Source organism: Oryzias latipes, chromosome 10 (genome assembly GCF_002234675.1).
Source record: "Oryzias latipes chromosome 10, ASM223467v1".
Classification (NCBI taxonomy): Eukaryota; Metazoa; Chordata; class Actinopteri; order Beloniformes; family Adrianichthyidae; genus Oryzias; species Oryzias latipes.
Window position 1 is genome coordinate 21,738,814 of NC_019868.2, and position 21,642 is coordinate 21,760,455.

At 38.4% G+C, this 21,642-nt stretch overlaps 1 protein-coding gene across 8 annotated transcripts in view; it reads left to right on the top strand.

Moving 5' to 3' along the window:
• The window catches only part of tenm2 (teneurin transmembrane protein 2), a 232,751-nt gene that overhangs the window by 13,823 nt on the left and 197,286 nt on the right, over positions 1 to 21,642 (top strand). For 7 of the 8 annotated variants that reach the window (XM_020706715.2, XM_020706718.2, XM_020706717.2 and 4 more), the window contains exon 2: positions 6,617 to 6,804. The exons of the other annotated variant lie outside the window; for it this stretch is intronic. The gene's annotated coding sequence lies outside the window, so the exon portion shown is untranslated. The remainder of the gene's footprint in view (positions 1 to 6,616; positions 6,805 to 21,642) is intronic. 8 annotated transcript variants of the gene reach the window in all.

A 21,642-nucleotide genomic window follows, 5' to 3' on the forward strand; every position in this document is an offset into this window, starting at 1 on the left:
CGTCCCGGTGTGAACAGGCCTTTAGTCTCTTCCTTCCTAGTTCTGAATTTTTTTCCCCCCTTCCCAGTGGTCCAGTGTCTTGCATTCACCAATCTCCTTTTTCCCCTTGCCCCATTCATCACAAACTGTACAGATGCTCACAGGGAGAAAGCAGGAGAGAGCCTCATTGTAAGGCCGTTTGGCTCTAGTATCAGTGAGCATAAGGCTATAGGATTAGTGCTGCTAGGTGTTAAAAGCTTCAATGTCTTAATAGGCACAGAGGAGGGCAGGGTCTGGCTGGAGCTCTGTCTGTGTGTGGACTTGTGCATATGTGAGTGCCTTGTACAGGTTTTTACCTTTGGCAGTCCTGGGTTTGAGAACAAGTGAAGTGTAAATACCACAAGCTGTATCTGATGCTCTATTCCTTGAGCACCCTTCAACAAATTGTTCCACAGTTACACTCATTGAATCACAGAGGGGGGTTAAAAACATCCCTATTATAATGACATAGTTTATTGGAAGTAGAGCATTTACAATCTGCTTTAGATTTAATAGTTTTTTTTTAATTGTATCCGTGCTATCACTCCAGATCTTGTCACTTCTGCCTCTGTCCATGTGCCTTTCTGTGACTTCAGCAACCAGCCATAGCCTGTAAACGTAACACTCCGTCCCTCCAGAGAGTGGAATTACTTACGGGAACAGGATTTGCAGTGTTTGTGAAGCTTTTTTTAGAAACTCGCCATGGCACAAATAAATGTTTTTGGTAAGGCCTTATGTCAGCGGCTTTGTAAAGTATGATTTATTAGGAGAAAATAGCCAAAACCATAACAAAAAAATGCAGAATTACAAATAGATTGATAACCTGGCATTAAAACTAGTTATGATCCATTCATAACAGTGAAGTAAAATCTGCTCTTGAAAGTATCATTGTACGCACGGTTAATGTGTGTACGTTGCAGAAAGGTTTAATAAAAACTGACACATGTGTACCGTATAGGATAAAATGACATACTGCCTGTCCTGATCTGGATAGACCTGTCAAGAAAAGCAGAAGGTAATTCATCATTATTTAAGTCCTAAGTCAATGCAGTTTTGCTTTATTTAAAGGGGCTGGTTTAACTTATAGCTGTGACGGTTAGCTAGATGCACTTGATCTAATCTTCCCCTTTTGAATATTAAACCGAATGCATTCCTGTATTAAATCTATAAATCTCTTGTGCTTATTAAATCTTGACAATTTGCAATTTTGCAATGAGCTTTTAGTCAGGTGTTACTATAGTAAGTTAACTTTTCTTTACAATAAAGAAAACTGTAAAATATTACAAACAAAATGTTAGTAATAAAATCCCATTTACTGCCACCTGAAGCAACCGATTACAGTGTTTGTATCACTGCCCCAAACAGTGATTTAAATTCCTACACTAAATGAAATGCTGATATCCTTAACATTCATCCACAGAGCAGCTTTTTCCATTCCAAGATGACTGGATTGCGGATTACAAATGACATTGTCCAGCAGGTGAGGCTAGTCCAGTTAACACACTGAACAAAAAAAAAAAAAAACATAAATGCAACACTTTGTTTTTGCTCCCATTATTCACGAGATGAATTGAAACACTTTCTACATACACAAAATAACAATTTCTCTCAAATATTGCTCACATATCTCTCTAAATGTGCGATAGTGAACACTTCTTTTGCTGAGATAATCCATCCTATCCCTCAGGTGTGTCATATCAATACGCTGATTAGACAGCATTAGACCAAATGTTGGGTCACTCCTCACAGACCACAATCGACAATCAGCTCTATGCGAAGGAGCTCTCTCACTGCAAAAGGCAAATGGTGGTCGCACCAGATACTGACCAGTTTTCAGAATCCCCAGACCCCCCCAATAAAACAGAACTGCAAATTCCAGAGTGTGTTTTTTTATTGTGGTCATGAGACACACCTGTGCAACAATAATGCTATCTAATCAGCATTTTGATATGGCACACCTGTGAGGTGGGCTGGATTATCTCTTGGACACATTGGATACCAACATACCCGGTAGTCCTTAAAATAATCACTCAGATTTGCTTTTTAAGAAATTTAATAAAAATTCAGGGTGATTCTGACGATGGCATGTTTTTTTATTGTGGTCATGAGATACACCTGTGCCACAATAATGCTATCTAATCAGCATTTTGATATGGCACACCTGTGAGGTGGGCTGGATTATCTCTTGGACACATTGGATACCAACATACCCGGTAGTCCTTAAAATAATCACTCAGATTTGCCTTTTAAGAAATTTAATAAAAATTCAGGGTGATTCTGACGATGGCATTTTCATAACAGCAATTTAAGTCCACACCAATTGTCTTTTTCCCCATTAATCTTAATTGAAAATTAAAATATTGTTATTTTCAGATGCTGGTATTGTCAAGTGACACTGCAGCTGCTTAAACAAAAACAAAAAAAAACATTAAAAAAAAGTTTAAATACTTTTTTTTTTTTTGTCTTCATTTGTTGAGTTTTCAAGTCATTAAAAAATTGATCAACACTAGGGATTTAATCGAAGAGATTTGGCCCTTTAATAACATACTGTAAATTATACATGTATGTTCCTATATCTTCACTTACCTAAAAAAAAGTTACAAATGAAGTATTTTAATAATATTAAATATATTGTTTTTTTGTTCTTTCTTTTTTTGAGTACAGGTAAATCATTAAGGTTCAATTCAGTTTAGCTGGTATAAAGGTCAAAGAAAAGCTGTTATTTTGTGCATAAACAGATGAGTAATTCAAATGGCCAGAAACAGACTAATTAGGCAATAAGTCACAGCAGTTAAAATAATTATGTTGCCAGCTCATTACAGTAATAATTCATTGTTATTTGACTTGAGCATCAAGGATGTTGTTGCCAAATTAAGGGCTTAAGGGGTTCGTCCTGCTGCTTTAGCACTTGCAAGTAGGGGTTAAAAGCTTTTTGTTTTTAAGTAGCACCTTGAAAAATTACCCTGCACCTGTCATTTCAGTAAATGCTTCATTTTGCCATTGAACTTTAATAATTCATGTAAAGAATGGAGCTGCAACCAGGAGAAAAAAAACCTGTTTATTTCATGTGGTAATTAATGAAACATTAGGTGGAAATAGGATTTTTTTTATAAATATTATCACTATACCATTTTTGGTATCTAAAAAAAAATATTCTGGATTGATTATGGCTCTTTTGTGTCAAATTAAATTCATATAAGGTTGTTGTTGCTTTTTAAAAAATCAATTTTAATTTTTCCTAATCTTTCCAAAGCACACAGCCTGCAAAAAGCTATTTAAATGTGCCTCAGAAAAGAAAAAAAAATGTTTAAAAAATGTTTTCTTTAACGTATTATTTTCATGGCTTTAGTTGCATGGATTTTAATGGATTTGTACTGTGCAATAATAACTCCAAACGGTTTCATTTTTCTCGCGACTGCCTGTGTTTTATTTCCAAACAGGGTTTTAAGAGCCCAAAACAATCTCAGTTCAGTGGTTCTGGAGCAGAATATAAATAGTCTATAAAATCAGAGGAGCAGGAGCATGGGTCATGGCACTTGCTGTTTTCTCGAGCTTGGTCTAACAAACAGCTTGAGGACTATAAATTCTCCTTTTTCCATATACCTGAGGGAAGAGCAGTTTGGCTCATAATTTCATGTAAGAAAAAAAAAGAAATCAGGTCAGAGACATTCTGTCAGGTGTGTGCTTATGGAAGAATCTAACACTACAAGCATCTAAGTTATCGTTACAACCATCGGCATCAGCCTTATTAACTCATTCTTTGATCAGCTCTGACAGCACATTTTATTTCCTGCCAACTGGGATCCAAAACTCCAAAATACAATAGAGTCGCATTAGTGTACATTTTCAGTCGTATAACCAGCAATACATTTCTCCCTAGAGTGCTTATTATTACATTTGTTTTCACATGGCAACTGTAAAAGCAGAGATTTTCACATTTCTGACACAGCAGGCTAAAGTAATGTCAATTTATTTTAGTCGTGTTCTCTCCAGAAGCAAGCTGTAAATATTAAATGGAAAAGCAAAACAAAACAAAAAAAAAGATTTAAGAATTAATTTGCTTTCAGACGTGTGTTTGTTTCACATTCAGGATTGCAGTGGGGCTTTTAAATGGTACAATCCTGCTGCTTTTTAATATCTTGTGTGATCTGTTTGCGTCCTAAGCTGCTAATAGCAGAAAGGAATCAGGAGAACACAGCAGGGGAGGGGAGGAGCTCATGTAATGGATTGGTTACTTTTTGTCCCGCCTCTGACAAAAAAAATTACAAGGGAAAAAAAAGGAAATAATTTTTTCAGTATTTTTCTTTCACTGGATTACTCTCTTTGAGTTGTATTCTTTGGCTTAGGTGAGCATTTTTCTCTCTGTCTGAGCATTTCAGGTTATTTTCTGTCTGTGCAGGGTTGAATTTCAATACCCCGATTTCACCTTGGGCAAAAAGATGGGCTGCAACCAGAGAAACCTGTCTCTCAGTAAAGTAGTGAGACTTTTTTGAACAATGAAACCAAAAAGAAGTTTTCAAAACCCTGAAATAGTTGGGACAGTAAATGTGTCCAAAACTTGACAGGATCCATATTAACTGTTTAAAAAAAAATCTGGATGATTTATAGAAAAATGTGCTCAAACCTAAACCTTATTCATTTGTCTTGTGTTACTTACGTTGCTGCTGAGTGTTTAGGTAGATAGTTGTGACATCACCCAATGGTTTGTTTAGAGCTTTTTTGGCCAGTTTTTTTGTCTTCTTACCTGGAAATGGTGTGCATTAAACCTTGACCCTAATAAAGAGCGGGGCAAATGTTGAAACGTGTCCAGTCACACAGGAAACAAAAGACTTCAGCTGAGTTGAAGCACAATATTCGTTTAAAAAAAAGAAAAAGAAAATGATGATGCAAAAACAAATGTTGCTATCAGAGGGTTAATGTATATATTTCTGTTGCTTAATTTGGAGTTAATAGGAACTGGCTTGTATTTGTAAGAAGCCTCCTAGTGATTGCCCAGTATACTGACCTACTTTTATTTTTTAATTGGCTTCAAACAGGAATTGCAAATGTTTTTTGCATTGTTTAACACTCATTTTTTTCTCTCCAGGAATTATTTAAACCTTTAACTCTTCAACCATGACAAAATCATTGAAAAAAAAAAGTTTTTTCTGTTAATTATTGCCTTGGGGAGTAAATATTAAATGGTTTTAATATTTTTTTTCTAAATGTGCCCTACTGTTGTGCAGGTTGAGCAGGCTGTTAGAAAGGGTTAAAAAAATAAAACCAAAAAGTTCAAAAGACCCTTAACTCTTTAATTTCTTAACTTTTAGACTTTCAATGTTTTAGTGATTATCTTTCAAGCAGTTTTGTGCAGCTGGTTTTACATTCAGGGACATTGGGTATCGGGTGTTAATGTTCACATTTTAAGTCCTTTACCTCATAACCTGGGGATTATCAGGAAAATCTGCTGCTTCTGCATTCATCTGTGAAAAATGACAAAACGGCAACACGAGCTAAAAGATGCTTTCGAGGCAGGAGGAATGTGTAATCCAGATTTTTCTCTCAGTTCCACATGGCTGAAGATGGGACAGGTAACTGACAAGAAACCTGTTCATTTATTCACGGCATTCCCGATCGTCTGTAGGGACGGCACAAATCTCTGTGGCAAATACTAAAAGCTGTAATGTTGCACAATGTTGCATAAATGTTTTAGAATCACGCTGCTTGTTATGGGTCAGACCAAGGCTCAGAGGACCAATTTAAACTGACTTATAATGGCATCTTTAATGCTCCAGTCTGCATGAAAATAAACAAGTCTGTAAGATGGAATATTAAATGCAAGGTATTACTGCTTATTCCCAACGAAACAAATTGATCCTTTTATGGCATTCAATGTGTAAAGTGAGGTGATGGCTATTTTACGACCGTCACTGTGGGAAAACCTGTGAGCTGCTTTTTATGACCTTTCAGTCATGTTGAATTTTTGTGGTGGTCCGATCAAATAGAGGTCTATTCCCAAGTATGTTAGCATGCGGATTCAACAAACGGTGCATCTGTGATCTCTGCCTTAGCAGTGAAGCTGATTTCTTGATCCGGCAGGTTAAGGACGGCTTTGGCTCTGCGCTGCTGACCCATCTGGACTCTTTTCTGGGTTTCAGTCTGATCCCTGTACTACTGAATCGAGGGCTCATGTCTGCTTTGACTACAGCCAGGCATTACAGCTGCGGCAAAATTTGAATGTTCATTGACCCAATATATCTCAGTCAGCTTCACGTGGTTGTAATTCTGTGCCAGATGTGCCTCCTGCCTCAGTCATTGCACGACCTACAGATGAATAACTTAAATCGTTATTTCACATTTATCGTCATTCCTTCTGTTGTTGGTGGTGATTTTGACTCCTGTCCAAATATTGTTTTTTCTCCACTCTTATTCGATTCCCCATCTTATCCCAGAGCTCAAGCGTGGTGCAAGCCCCAGCACACACTTGGAAAGCCAAAGAGGATCAGTGATCAGATCCACTCAGATTACTACCTTCTTTTTCACCCTCTCTTTGTGTCTCTTCCCCCACCCCCCCACCCCCTCTCTGCCTCCCTCCTTTTTTATGTGTACCTGCGACCAGAAGGCAGTGCTTTTCTCGAACTACACTTGGACAAGGACAAAGCAGAGACACACAAGCGCAGGCAGGCAGACGAGGCTGCAGGGCTGGTCGCATTTAAGAGGAAGGATAATGTCAGCTGACCAAGGCCTTGGTGGCTTCCAGTCATCCACGGCTGACAACTTCACTAACATCAGCTCAAGTATACAGTGGTAGGACAAAAGCAGCTTTTTTTATTTTTTTTTAGCTTTTAATAGGGAACCCTTCTGTGTGAGTGAAGTAGCAACAGACAAGCATAAAAGAACCAAAAAAAAACCTCAGGAAAGCATCTGAGGGTCTCTGTGTTAGGTACTTGAGTAAAATTACAGGTGGTATAGTCCAGTGTAAAAATCCTGCTTCAACTGTAACAAAAGAAAATAACATTTTCAGTTACATTTTTTAAGAATCTTTTCATTTTGTTGTGCTTAAAGAACTTTCTAACCCCTCACTTTTTGAGAAAGCTTTCATTTGTCATTTACCTTCATTAGTATCTTTTTGGTAAAAAAAAGCTAAATGATTGTTTTTTTTCCCCCATCATACTGAATCAAAAGAATAGTGGGTGGGGTTTCAAGTTAAAAACAAAAGACCTAAACAACTTTTTTGTAGTACCTAATGATCAGATTTCAGTAATTGACAAACATTTGCACATTTTTACCTAGCTAAAAATATATTGCGCATGGTTTTATTCACAGAAAAAGCAAAGCTCAAAAGAAAAGGGCTGTGCCGATGCTCTGACAAAGCTTATTTCTTTACAATCTCCAGCAGCTTCTATGAAAACATAGAGCTATTTCACACCTCTAAATACCCTTTACTCCTGAATTAAGGTATATTCTGTGGTTAAGGTCAAATAAGCTATCCCAGCATCCAGCAGCAGTATCTTTACCTAGTGATGCTCTCTTAAACATCACATATTTTTAGAAAAAAAAAAAAATACAGCAGGTTTGTTGGGAATGAAGGTTTAACTAACTGATTGGTCTGCAAAATGTTGAGAAAGAAAACACATTTATAGATGATAAACCAATATAATCTGGACAATAACATTTTCCTCAATTCTCAATAACTCACTAACTAACTAAACCCTCTGTTTTTCTCCTATAAAATAGGAGTCATTGTTTCCGCTGCTGCCCCCCCCCCCCCACTTCTCTCATTACAGATCTCTTTATTGTGCAGAATAACTGCTATAATTATATAAAAACTTCTCTGATTGTTGATGGTTAAAGCTGAACATAAAGCAACTAAAACATTCAGATAAACTGCGGACATAAACAAGAACTTTCTTCCACTGTTGAAGGTTAATAAGCTTTGTCAACTCTCAGACTTGTTTTTTTTTTCATGGCCATCAAAGATGAAGCAATGGAATGCATGCAGCTCCTTTAATGTTCTGTCTAGGGAAACAAAAGCCAAAAACTTAAGCCCTCTCTTACTGTTTTTGTAAAGAGTTCTGTTAAAATAAAAAAAACATGACTGATGTTTGAGTCCAGACGCATTAAAACTCGAACAATCTTTTTGTTTTATTTGTTTGCTCAAACTGTTTTGTGTGAGTGTGTGCGTGTGTGTAGGTGTGTGTGTGTGAGAGAAATCCTCGCTGTGCCCTCACAGGAATTAGCTTAGTAATAATTTAATAGTTTAATGAAATGACTAATGTAAAAGCCAACCTTCAGAACACCTGAGTTTCTCCAAAGGATTATGTTTTCGCCCAATTAAACTAACTAATGGCACATCATCATTTGTTTGGTTCTAACTCCATCCATTTAATGTACATTTTATAATCCCCTACTGCTTTTCCCAATGCCTTTGGCTAAATGTAAAAGCAGTGTGCCTCTTGTGTTTGTTTGTTGTTTTTTTTTCCTTTTTCCAAATTTGCAGCTGCTGTCACTTTTAACCACCATCGTACCTTTACCGTCCCGAGACACGTATGGTTGGTCGAACTTTCAACAGCTAGCCTTTCCTTAAAAGAAAATTAGAGAGATCTGTAAAGTTTCAGAAGAAAATTGAGTTTTTATTTATATTGCCCAATATTATAACAGGGTTGTTTCAACAGGCTTCCTTTAAATGTACAAAACATAAAATCAGTTATTAAATACAATAGCTAATTACATAAACTGGGCATCCCTGCCCTTAGATATCCCTGATATTCCTTCTCAGTAAGGAAAAACTCCTAAAAAAAATAAAAAGAATAACCTGATTACAGGGGAAAAAAAGAAGAAACCTCAGGGATGTCCACTCCCAGGACGGACAGGCAATGTACCAGGACTGTGGTCTAGCAAACAAACAATTCGCAAACAGCAGAAAACAAATAAATAAATAAATAAAGATCTGCATTCACTTTGGCTCTTGTTACTTAACTCCCAGTCATCCTCCCACACACCAGGCCAGCCAGCCTCATGACACCATTCCACTTAGCCCACACTCCTGCCGGAGGATCCAGCTAATAACTCACGCAGCCAAAGCACGAAACAATTACTTTCAAGAAGATGCAGAGGAATCAGGGGAAATGATGGGAAAGCATAACCTTGAGAGAGGCTTTTCTTTTAACCCCATGTGGTCAGAGTAATGCAACCAATAATAATGAAAAATAAATACATCAGCTGGGTTTGTTTAAAAATCTTTAGGTTGATCTTATATTGTTTTAGGCCCTTCCCTCTTGTTTTCCGGAGACAAAGATAAAAAAAGAATGAGGTAAACAGGCGGTTAACTAGTAAAATAAAAAGGTTCTTCTAATGTGTCTTAATTTGAAAGGCTCACAAAAAGGAAATCATTCAAAGCAACTAGTATGAGGCATTCCCAGCTTTTATATCTGTTCCATCAGACACAGACTATTGGAAAAAAAAAATATGGACTCTTGTAAACTAACCTTTGAATTCTATTCTATCTAAAGGATAAGTGATGCACTTGATGGTAAATCATCATTCTGTGTCACAGCCATAGCCATTTTATGAAGGTGATATTCCTCAAAGATCAGTCTTTTGTTAGATGATTAAAAAAAACATTAAACAATGTTTTATCCTAATCTCCCTATAGAGGAAAATTGCAGAACAATGGAATATAACATAAAATGAAGAGCTGCAATACGTACGGAGTGATCAAAGCACTGTTACTCATGCTGATGTGTGATTGTGAGTTAACACACACATGTGTGGTAAATTGCAGTTAAAAGGTACATTTCACTAATAAATTACAAACTCATGAGTATTACTGGTTGGAAAAAGCAGCTTAGGTTGGGTTTTTTCCTTAATTTCTGTGCAAATCAATGAAGCATGTTGGAAATTCAGCTTAACGTCCCACTCAGATCATTTTTGATCTATTTTAAAAGTGTTTCCATATATTGCTGTTTTTTTTGTTTGTTTTGTTTTTTCATAATGATCATGCTGTTTTTAGCCAAACCAAGAAAACCTGTCGTTTTCTAGGACATAGTCTCTGCAGGGTGGCAGTAGTTCATCAGTAAGTCTCCTCTTGAGTCGTGGGTGTGTTGGTGCAGAGTAAAGGCCCGTACACACCGGGACGAATGTCGCGCGCGATATTCGCCGACGTTTAACGCCTCGTGACTAAACAAAAGGCACCAATGTGAGTGTGCACACCGACGCAAAAGACGCCACGTGTAAAAGCGTAATTTTTTAAAAAACGCCTCGGGTTCGTTTTATTGATTTGATGCGCCGCGTCAAAAACTATACGACCATTGAGAATGGCGCTTTTGCACACGTGTCTGGAGCTTCTGAAGTTACAGTAAAACACAACTTGGGGGTGCTCAAACACAAAACTGTCTTGCTGAGCACACATACGTCACGGCAAAGAAGATATACCTCAAGTAGCGTCTACACTGCCGCGAAGAAATAAGATGAAGAAGAGGCACTCACTGACGGACATTCTAAAATATCCCCGAAAACGCTCATGATACATTTTCAGCTCTTGTACCAGTCGATAAAACTCCCCACATTCTTCTCTTCTCGTAACTATGGGATGTACCCAAAATCGATGTCTTTTCCGGCGTCTTTCATCATTCAACAGAACAATAATTTCTTCATCGCTGGAACTGGAGCTAGAGCTACTGGTGCTGGAAATATTCATGTTTTCTTTGTTTGATTCTGACAAGCGCGTAAATACTTGCTCTCTTCTTCTGAGTGAAAAGTGACTTTAAGAAGTGTAAAGTTGCGCACCGCCACCTTGTGTACAGGGGTATTTCTGTTTTACATTAAGCGCCATCTAATGTCAGGGAATGAAATTGCATGTTCGCTCGGCTCATCGTCAGCGAAAATCGCCTGGGTGTGAACACAAAAAACGTGTTGAAAAACGCTGGCGAATAACGGCTGGCGAATATTCGTCCCGGTGTGTACGGGCCTTAAGCCTGCCTACCATTTACCATCATCCTTTTGTTTACACTCTCCTGCAAACTTACAGCCACTCACACCCTCAACCTTATATTAATGGCGAGGAATGTCAGAGCTATCCAGCCGTACAGTTTTTAGCCAGATACCAGCTCAGACGAGGGAAATAAAGACGTTACTATAGATCTAGTTGTAAGGATGTGGCACAGGGAGCTTGTCCTACACAGGGAGCTCCTACATCAGCATTTTTAAATGGCATTTATTTTCGTCTGCTCCTGATTCACAGCAATTTAAATAAAGAAATGCATTTTAAGTTTATTTTCTTTACATATGCCCTCCATTAAGAGAAAAATACCAAATGTTTGTGGTGTTAAAAACGCTGTTTTCATTGAAGTGCGTCTTTCAATGACAGAGTTGTAAAGTAAAAATGAAGCAGAAATCATTCCTTTTTTAGGAATAAGTTTGAGTTTGATTCTGTGACATTTGGTTTTATTTTCCAACTCTATTTAAGCATTTTCATTTTATTAATTTTTTAAGAAAAGGAAAAACCTTAATTTATTAATTCATCTTCTAAGTCCGTTTCGTCCCTTTCGGGGTCGCATGGCTGCCGGAGCCTATCCTAGCCACTTATGGGCAAAGGCAGGGGACATCCTGGACAGGTCGCCAGTGTGTCATAGAACATCCAAACAAGATTTTGGTCAAATCTTTGCTATATGGAAAAAAAAAAATTTCTGTTTTCCTACTTAAACAGTAAAATTATTTTCATTTTAAAACACGTAAATGTTTCAGACCATAGAGATCCAGAATTCCCATCCTTTTGATGTAGAATTGTTGGAGCCAGTCCTAGTTCATTGGTCAAAATATTGAAGAACATTCTGGACATAGTGAATTAAAGTAAGTCAGGCAAACACTCTCTGCTGCAATCAGTTTAGGACTAAAAATTACAACAAGCATGTTTTTTTTTTTTTATTATTATTAAACTCAAAGCAAATGCATTCAGATGTTAAGAAAACTGTAACTTAAAAGCTTCAGGCTGAACAGAGAACGTGAGAGGTGGCTCACAGGTAAAGTCCAAAGCAGTGAATTAGGAAGAAAAAATAGTCAAAGTTTGAATAAACCATGACAAAATTAGACCTCATGCAGAATTGTGATATAAGGCTTTTTGGGGATCTTGAAAACTAAATGAAAATCTAACAAAATGTTAACTTTTTCATTTACAATTTGTGCCAAATATCATGTAACAGCTTTTTTCATTTAGATTTCAATAAAGCTGAGGAAATGACTGCAGACTTTATTGTACTGAATATGGCTAACTAATGAAAATTTGAGATGGGAAGGCTTTTTTTTAAACTGGAGTGCCATCATGTGATGGCTAAAAATGCCAAATCAATCAACCTTGGGTGGAATAAAAATTGGATCTTGGGCTATTAGATGAAAAGACACAAAATCGTTGGCAAAACCTTAGGTACATAATGGCTTTGAAGATGTAAATTGTACATTTATAATGCTCAATTTGCATTGGATGTTTACATGTCTGCATGCGTGCATCTTGGCGGTGAGAGTCTTCATTGCTGTACTGCGGTTGACTGCAAAGAGCTCATTTGAGAAAGTGCAATTTGAGCAGAGATCAGGGAATTCCTCTGTCATCGTGCTCATATAAATCATCTCTTTAACCATCCAGAACCCCCACCTGCCACTAACTCCATAGCAGATAAACATGTACACAAAAAAAATTATAGCAAAGGGAAAAAAGGGATGTGTGACTGTACTAGGCAATGGCATCATATTGTGAGACTGAAGAGGAAGAGGAAGATGAGGTGAGTGAAAAAGAAAGGGGAAGAAGATGATGTGGAAGAGACATGGTTCACACAGGTTGGCAGAGTCCGTGCTGAGTCAAGCGGTACCAAGTTGGTAATTAGATTGGATAGTGTTTTGGGGAGGAAGAGAAATACTGAGGAGTGGTGTGTGAGTGTGAGGGGGGTAAAAATCCCTGTTTCAGTCAAGAGTGGCTACAGACGGTATTAAACGCAGCTTAGTTGAATTCAAAACCTAAGCGAGATTTAAACCCTATAATGATTAAAATTGTCTACTTCTATTTATGTGAGTTCTGCAGTAAGGTGTTTTAATCTGATATATAAATATAGAAATGAAATGTCTGCACACTACAGCAGGATCCATGTTAATGACATCACTCTTGTTAATGTTCAGCCTGAATGGGAAAGACAGAGAGAGATGGAAAGAGATAGAGTTGTCCGATAGTTGTATTACAGTAATACCTCGGTTTAATGGATGTCTGGTTGGGAATAAGGCTGTACTCAGTCCAATTGAGATTGTGTTGTGTTGAAGGGATGAGGTGCGCCCCCACATAAATCCTCTCCCAGATGAGATGGGGGTGTTCAGAAAGAGGGAATGAGCAGACAGAAAGAAAGGCAGAATGATGCTCACAAATCCTGCTGAGGATTTCGCTGTTGTGTCTTTGTGTGTATTGAGGGGAAAGATTGATGGGAGAGGGGGGATGAATCCCTCAGATCAGTTCTGTTAATTCTGCTGTGTTGTCTATGTGAAGTGTTTGCTAGGAGCTCGAGACGGAGGAAGCGCTAATGTTTCTAAGATGCAGCTCTTTGTAGGATGATAATTGTTTTTATGTTTGCTCTTCTCAGTCTTTAGCTCTTTTTGTTGCAAACGCGCCTACATTCATTGCCACTGTTGGGTTGGCATTGAGAAAGTCAGATTGAGGACAAAAGAAGATAAAGGGGAACAGCTGGAGGTGGCAAAGGTTAAGCAGCAAGTGGTTAGGTGGTAAAGTAACGATTCCTCAGCTAAAATTTGTAGAACATTGAGAGAAAATAGAAGTACCAAAAGGATATCTGAGCAAATGTGGATATAAGAAAAAACTTTAGGGATAAGAAACTAGGTAGTACGAACAATATCTAAAACATGGCAGGAGGCACTAAGAGACTCTAAGGACTTTATTGGGTTTTTCGAAGTCCTGCAGGAAAGGGGAAGGGTCATGTTGGCCTCGTGTAAACAGCAGATGTGCAAAGTTGCTCTCACACACCACCGACCTCGACTGCAGCGAGCTGCACAGTCGAGGAGTCCTCATGTCCTGCAGGCCATCTGCTGTTGCCTTAGCCTCATAAGCTTAAGGTCTGTAAAGACATTGACAGTGACAGCTACCTTACGCCTTCAGGATTCAGGTGAGATTAAAGCAAGTGTTGTTTCCATTAGCTTTTACACACAAGTCAGCAGTAAGACAAGCAGGCCCAGGCACGCTCCTGCTCATTAGTTGTGTGGACTCTGTACTGGCAGGGTCTTAATTGTTTTTTCTCTTTTACTGAGCAAGTTCATCAGTAATCATTAGAAGGAGCTCAAGCAGGTGGGGTACTTCTTAACTTTGTCGTACCGAGACCAGATATAGGCATCGGCAAGGGGGCCTAAATGCCCCATAATGCTGTAATTGCCCCCCACCCCCCAAAAAAATTTGATGGCCTGCAAAAATCCACAATTAACCAGAAAATTATAAAATTACCTTCCCCCGTGATAAATAAATAAATAAATGAAAAAAAAACTAAAACTAAGGAAAGATGGACAGATAGATGGTCAAATGAAGAAGCAGACATGGAAGAAAAGATAGTCTTTACGGAGCACAAACCACTGTCCTGCCAGCCCCTTTCCCAAGCCCGGCAAATGCAGAGGGTAGTGTAGCGGAAAGAGTGTTCAACATAAATTTAAATAGAGAAGATGAACTGATATGATGATAGCATGGTTTTCTATGCATTTTAGAGGCTCAGAGAAACACGACACCCCATACTCTCAGCACCCCCAGACTTGCCCCCCTACCTCATATTGGCGTTAGCTCTTATCTGGGCCTGCGTAAGATGCACAAAACACTTACAAACATGTCCACGCAAATACCCTTGTTTTAGTATTTTCCTGAAATATACGAGGGTGGAAAAGGCAAAAGAAAAGAAAAAAACGAATCAAACTGAAATTGAAATCAAATTTCCTTGCACTGAAATTATCAACTGTTTTTCCACAGAGCTGGTGGTTTGTAATGATGTATGCTTTAGGTTTGTCAGCAGTATTGCCTGCGCAGTACAGAAATGTCTCTCTGTGCATAACCTATTCTCATGCTTACTGTTGCTGACATTTCAGCTATCCATTTGGGAGCATGCTGAGTACTGAAAAGGTTGTCACAGCAAAGTCACAGTCAACCTGTCTCTCCCTCTCCCTCACTCACTCAGTGCCTCTTCTCCTTTGCATCTCCATCTTTCTTCATCTTTTCCTCTGTCAAATTCTGTCACTCAACGGGTTCATTTGTCAGACTTTTGTTCCTGTATTTCCCCTCTGATTTCTCTTTGTCTTAATTGTTCTTTCTCCTAACTTCTTGTCTGCTTATTATATACCACATGGTTATTACAAACACCCACACTGCTCTTTTTAGCTGCAGTAAATGAACTGAATGATAAATATGCTTTGTTGGCTTTGAACTTTTTGGTATTTGAAGCAGGTGAATTTCAGTTTCATTCATCTAAAGTGGGAAGCACCACAAGCTCCCTGCCCCGCTCCATTCCACGTGCAGACAAATAAGCCATGTGCGTCTTTGTTTTCCTTGTCTGAGCTGGAATCTGGCTCAAAAATGTATGACTGGATTGCTTCGATATTGCTGCCATTTTTGTTTCACCGTTAATGATGATGGGCTTGTAAGCTAGCAGGAGAAGGCATAGACAAAGAGATGATAAGTATGGGACACCACGCCACCAGTCTACAACTCTGAGGCGAATTTCTAATGAACTCCGGCCGCACTGCAAAAACTATATCCTAGAAAACAATTGTTTTTTTGATTTTGGCTAAAACAGCATAATCATAATTAAAAGACCACTGGGAACGCTTTTAAAATATATTAATAGAGGATCAAAAAACATGTTGTCAGGCTTTCATTGTGTCTAAGTTGCTACAAATATAGCAAAAGAAAGCTAAAACATGCAAAAAAAAAGGAAAAAACATTGACTTTTGGATTTGATGTAAAAAAAATGAGTTAAAAATAAAATTAAACAGACGGACATGGGTCACAAGTTGCACAATTGGTTTTGATTTCAACTACAATCATTTTAATTGGTGTTTATAAAAATGTTTTCAGTATAAGTGCCTTTGTTGTTTTTATTGTACGATAATTTGTTGCTGGTTGGTACGTAATAGAAGAAGCCACCCCCTGGGGCAACCTATTTGTTTGAGCTGTGTGATCTCACAGCCTGCAGGGCTGACAGAAAAGCTTTACAGTAAAACCCCATAGTCTGTGTGTTTGAGTGTGAACTTCTCTAATTCATTTACTTTTCCTGTCCTGAGGAAATGTCGCAGTACTCAGGGAAAGTTTGCCTGACCCCCCCTGGGGAGGCCTGACTTCTGTCTTTGTGATTATGTATGTGTGTCTGTTTGTGTACGAAAGCCAACAATTCAGTATGTTAAGAATAGCTGAGGGGAATGAACACTTTGGCTCTCTGTAGGGATGCATGAGCTGCAAACAAAGAGGGAGCTGTTGTGCCTTAGTCCCTCTTTCAGTCACAAAACTGGCAAAAAGTTCAGTATTTAACTATACATATTGCACTTTTGGTTGATTGAAAAAAATACTGGGCCTGTAAAAGAAGTTATGAAAAGTTCAATTTACAATTGTACTTTTGCTTTTATTTTGAATGTTGACTGTTTGTTATTTGGAATATGATTACTATATAACATTTCACCCCACATTTTTTAAAACTTGCATACTCTACACAGCAAAACGAACCAATTTAAACCAGGGCTATATGTCCCTGAGCCTTCACACTAATGTAGCTGGGTTAGGTTCTAGCAGGTCCCCTGATCATGCATAGGACATAGTGAGTATTAAAAAAAGAATGAGTTAATTTATATTGTTGCATCCTTTTCCCACACACCGATACATAGTCTGCGTTAAGTTTCTTTATTTTGTAATTACTGTAAAAACTTCCCACCCATTTGTGTTTTTATAGAAATAAATGCTTTGCACATTAATTTCCTTTATTTGTCTGTAACCCCCCCCCCACACACACACACACACACACACCCACACCCCCACACACACACATTTGGTTTAATCCTGCTTTCCCGTCTGTCTGACATTTGTGTTGATGTGGTGAGTGACAGTGAATTGATGAGGGTATAGAGCAGTAATTAAATCAAGGTCTACGGCTGTTTAACATGGGGTATCCAAAGGTGACAGTGTTCATTGACAAAATCCTAAGCAAATGTCAACTGCCACTTTCCAGTCCAATTTAATATTATTTACCAATGCTGTCAAGCTAAATAACTCATTTGGAGGCTGTAAATTCGGAATGAGGGCCAGCTAAAGAAAGCCATGCACATTTCAGGCTAAAATAAAAAGGAAAGAAATGAACACACCCCACCTCTTTCTTTGATAATGCCTCTCCTTTCCCATCTCCTGCCCAGTGGCAATCTCGGCTCTTCCTCTTTTGGCCCCTTAGTTTTTGTACAATTAATGCTGCTGATCTCCTCTTTCTATTTTCTCTACACCAAAGAAAGGGAAAAAAAAAGGGGAAAAAAAAGCCACAGGATGCATGAAAAGCTAAAGGATGGATGTTTCCTCCATCTTTTGTATTATAATGTGCACATTGAAGCTATAATATACAAATCTTCAGCAACATGTTCTCTCATTACAAAAAAATAAGTTCAGCAAATACACATATTGCGCTAACTTTCCTATAATATTGTCAAAAATATGCACTAAAAGCACACATTTAAACACACGTATGGTAACATGTGAGCAAAACCATGCTTATAAACCTCTATACATTCACACTAAATTTGCATAAACCAAGAACATTACCGCTCTGTTATGCAGGCTAAAATTAACATCTAATTTGCTGGAAAATAAGCTTTTGACACCATTCAGTGTAAATCAGTCACAGCAGGACCATAACTGTGTTTATCGTCCAAAGTTATCATGAAAAAATGGAGGAACAACAAAAAACATGAGTCTGTGAGACAAAAAAAAAAAACTCAGAAAAAAAGATAATTTACTGCGGTGATTCCAATTTGGCTTAATTACAAAGCAAAGGATCAATGTGAAGAAAAGAGTGCATGGTGCCAGTTGCCATGGAAATGAAAAAATAACTCCAGTAGACAGAGGTCAAAGTTGAACATTTCTTTGTTATTATATATCCAATGTTTAAAACAATGGGAATATACGTAAAAAGACAGAAAATGAAAATGCTTTGAGGGTCATGCATAAAATAATAAAAAGAAAAGACCACCTTAGAAAACCAAGAAGTTAACTCAAATCCATGAAGCTTAAATATTTTTGATCAACTCACCAATCAAAAGACAACCATTGAAAAAAGTCCACTCTGTGCAAAATCTAAGCAGATAATAATAATAGCAAAAGGTCAATTTAATATAGAAAGAAAATTTAGATTATTATTTTTTGTTTTGTTTGATATTAATGGAAATGGATCCGGACAGGGAAAAACAGTTTGTTGTGAAATAAAACACCTTTGCATCACAAAGGAGCGTCCTTGAAAGAACAAGGCAGAAACCTGGTACTTCTTCCAACTGTCAGTGTGCATCAAGTCTTCAAGGGCAGAGATGAATGAGATGCAGAATCAGTGAAAGTTACCTCATCTCTTCGCTCAGATGTGCTGTAAACCAAAGCCTCGGTTGAAATGCAGATAGGCATTCTGTTGTGCTTGCCCTTGTTCCTTTATCTTTGTTTTTTTCATAGATTCTATCATCTCCCTTACCAAAAACTGAGCAACATTTGAGGTTCTTTTAAAAGGAAATAAACGAAAATACACAGGAAGAACCTTCAGCACGTGACACACTTGGAAGCTGTCTTCCTGGACCTGTATGTGGCCGCACGCTCATGACCAAGAGAGAATCAAATAACTGAAAGGTGTAACTCGGGCTAAACATGAACCTCAACATGAACCTCCAGTTGCCCGTGTTGTTTTGGACAAGCAGCCTCAAAGCACATGGACACACACACACAGACTGCTGTGGCCACTCATTTGCATGACAAAGGCTTGGTTAATTATTTAAGGACTCTTATTTGATCAATACAGGAGAGCTGTATCCGACTGCAGGGACAATCTGAGCCACTGGATTGTATAGGTCTTCATTATTCATGAGGAGCACTGAGTGAGAGGAGGGAAGAAAAGAGGGAGCAAAGTGGTAAAGAGCGGCAACAGAGGAGCAGGGTATTGTTTCTTGTGTATTAAAAGTTTTTGTGTGTGTGTGCTGATGAATATTTTAGAGGATCTGAAACCTAGATGGGATCTATCTATCTGTGGAGTTGACAGAAGAGGGGAAAGGTCAGGTGGTGACACTGCTGCTGCGGCAACTGTGGTTAGCCTAAGGGGGGAGGAGGTCACAAGACTTCAAGTGTTGAATTTTAAAATGGAGAATACAACACTACCTACATTTGATTTTTTTGTCTGCAGTGATCAATTCTTCCAATGTAAAAAAAAAAAGCTTATCATGCACAGTAATAATAACTTATACACTGCATATACAGTGCTGTTTATTTATAGCACCACCGAGTACTATTTGGCTTGGCTTCCGTTTGCATGTTAGTCTTATGCATTAGCCATAGGTACGTCTGCTTTCCAGCACAGCCAGGGGGCACTTATCTAAAAATAATCATAATCCCCCCCAGAGTAGGAGTGCGTGAGTGACTTCTGTCTTCCCTCTTCAGTCCCCTCAGGCAAAGCCTGGAAGGGTTGGAGGTGGAGGGATGAAACGTAAAGGCTCAAAATTGTTTCTCTAGCTTTTTTGCACACATATAAGTGCACACTGCCCTTTTTTTCTGTTTTTTTTATTTTTTTTTCTCATTGCTGTCGAGAAAGCTTCATCTCAGGGTATGCAAAACTCCTATTTAGAAATACCTGCAACAGTGCAAAACAGAAAAAAAATAATAAAAGATAAGTGTTCCCTAGATGGAAATCTGTTAACTTTTATTTACTTCTTCAGTGGTGCAACATGCAGCTCTTTTAGATCTGGCTTCATCAGGGAAATATTTTTTTATGTGGCCCTGATGCGGCTTAGCTTTTTTGCATAGCAGATGAGTTCTGCTTCTGTAAAGTGTGAAGCTCGCATAAAGAACAGTAAAAAAAATCCCCAGAGAAAAGGCTGCTGGAGAAATCTGAGCGTATAGATCTAAGTCAAAGTGAAAGAAGCTCAACTTTGTTAATTTTTTTCCCTTTAATCCCATGTATCAACTTAACAATTTAGCAAACTTTTTACTGGGAAAGTTTTTTGTTTTGTTTTTCTGTTGGGAAAAGATTTTAACAGGTCAAGGGTATGAAAAGGCCCTCAGAGGGGGTCACTTTTGAACTAGGACAGTACATAGAGGCTAGGTGTGAGGCAAGATGGGAATGTAGGGATTTCTCTGGGAGTGGCGGAAAGAGATTGGAAAAGAGTTATATTTGGTGAGACACCTTGTGCTCACCTTTGTGGCATCTGGAGAGATGTTACTGATGTCCAACCTGTGCACTTGCATGTGTGGGTGAGCGCTTGCATGCACATTTGAGTATACGTTCATAATTGGACCTAGTGGCTTGTTAGACTTTGAGTCTGCGCTGTCGTCATGCCAACCAACCAATCTCCTTTTGTGTCTGTCTCATTTTGTGTCGAGATGGCAACTGCATGGAGATGCTTCACACAACACAGCAAAATGCAGTGAGCCATTAGACCTCAGTGTGTACAGCCTTTACCGTCTTGGGCTGAGCTCTTTGTGCCCTTTTTCGAATTTTCTTTTCCCCTGTTCCTTACAGTAGCTCAACACTTTACAGACCCCTGATGAATGTGTCAGTGACTCCTGCTGTATCTCACCCGTGCGTGTGTATGCATGTGTGGTATCTCTTTGGAGTGTTACAACTATGTCAGTGTGCTAGTCTCATTAAGAGCTTACTCCTGTTCCTGGACACCTCTCCGATCATCCAACTGGACTGAGACGAGCTGATCCCCACCAATCACAGCACCCGCTGCGCTGACATCTGGAAAGTCTGAGATGAGGAGGCAAAAAAAGGAACCAAAGACAAAAAGAGGATAAAAGAAAGAAGAAAATAGGCAAGATGGGATGGAAACCCACTGAGAAAGCATGGACATAAAAACAAAAGCAAAGTTATGATAAGTACCTAAGAAAAAAAAAGTTTAGCCGATATCATTTATTTAGGACATTTGTTGATCTTTGTTATATGTACATTATACTCTATGTGTATGCTGATTATATTGTTCAGCTAAATTAGTTTGATCCAGTTAGATTAAAACCTGGCACACTCACTCAAAATATTGCTATTGTATTTTCTTGACTATAAAATTAAAATTCCAGTCTCAAAGGATTTAGAAATAATTACAGCCTAGATACAGTGCTCATCATCAGTATCTAGTTTGAATCAAAAAGCATCTTTCTGGCACTGATTTATGCATCTAAATTCAGTGGATGCAATTATAAATTCCTTGAAGCTAATTGACCAGAGGTCATGCGTTGGCCAAATTCTCAGTGGGCGGGGTCAGAAAAGCTCCAGTCCAGTCCAAACCGGATTTCAGCTTTGTCCCGCTCAAGAGCTGAATTTGAAGAACAGCTCAATTAGTCCCTGTAATGGATTAGTAGGTGGTACGCAAATGCTATCCCAGTGGTTCCGTCCCTTTGATGCTCTC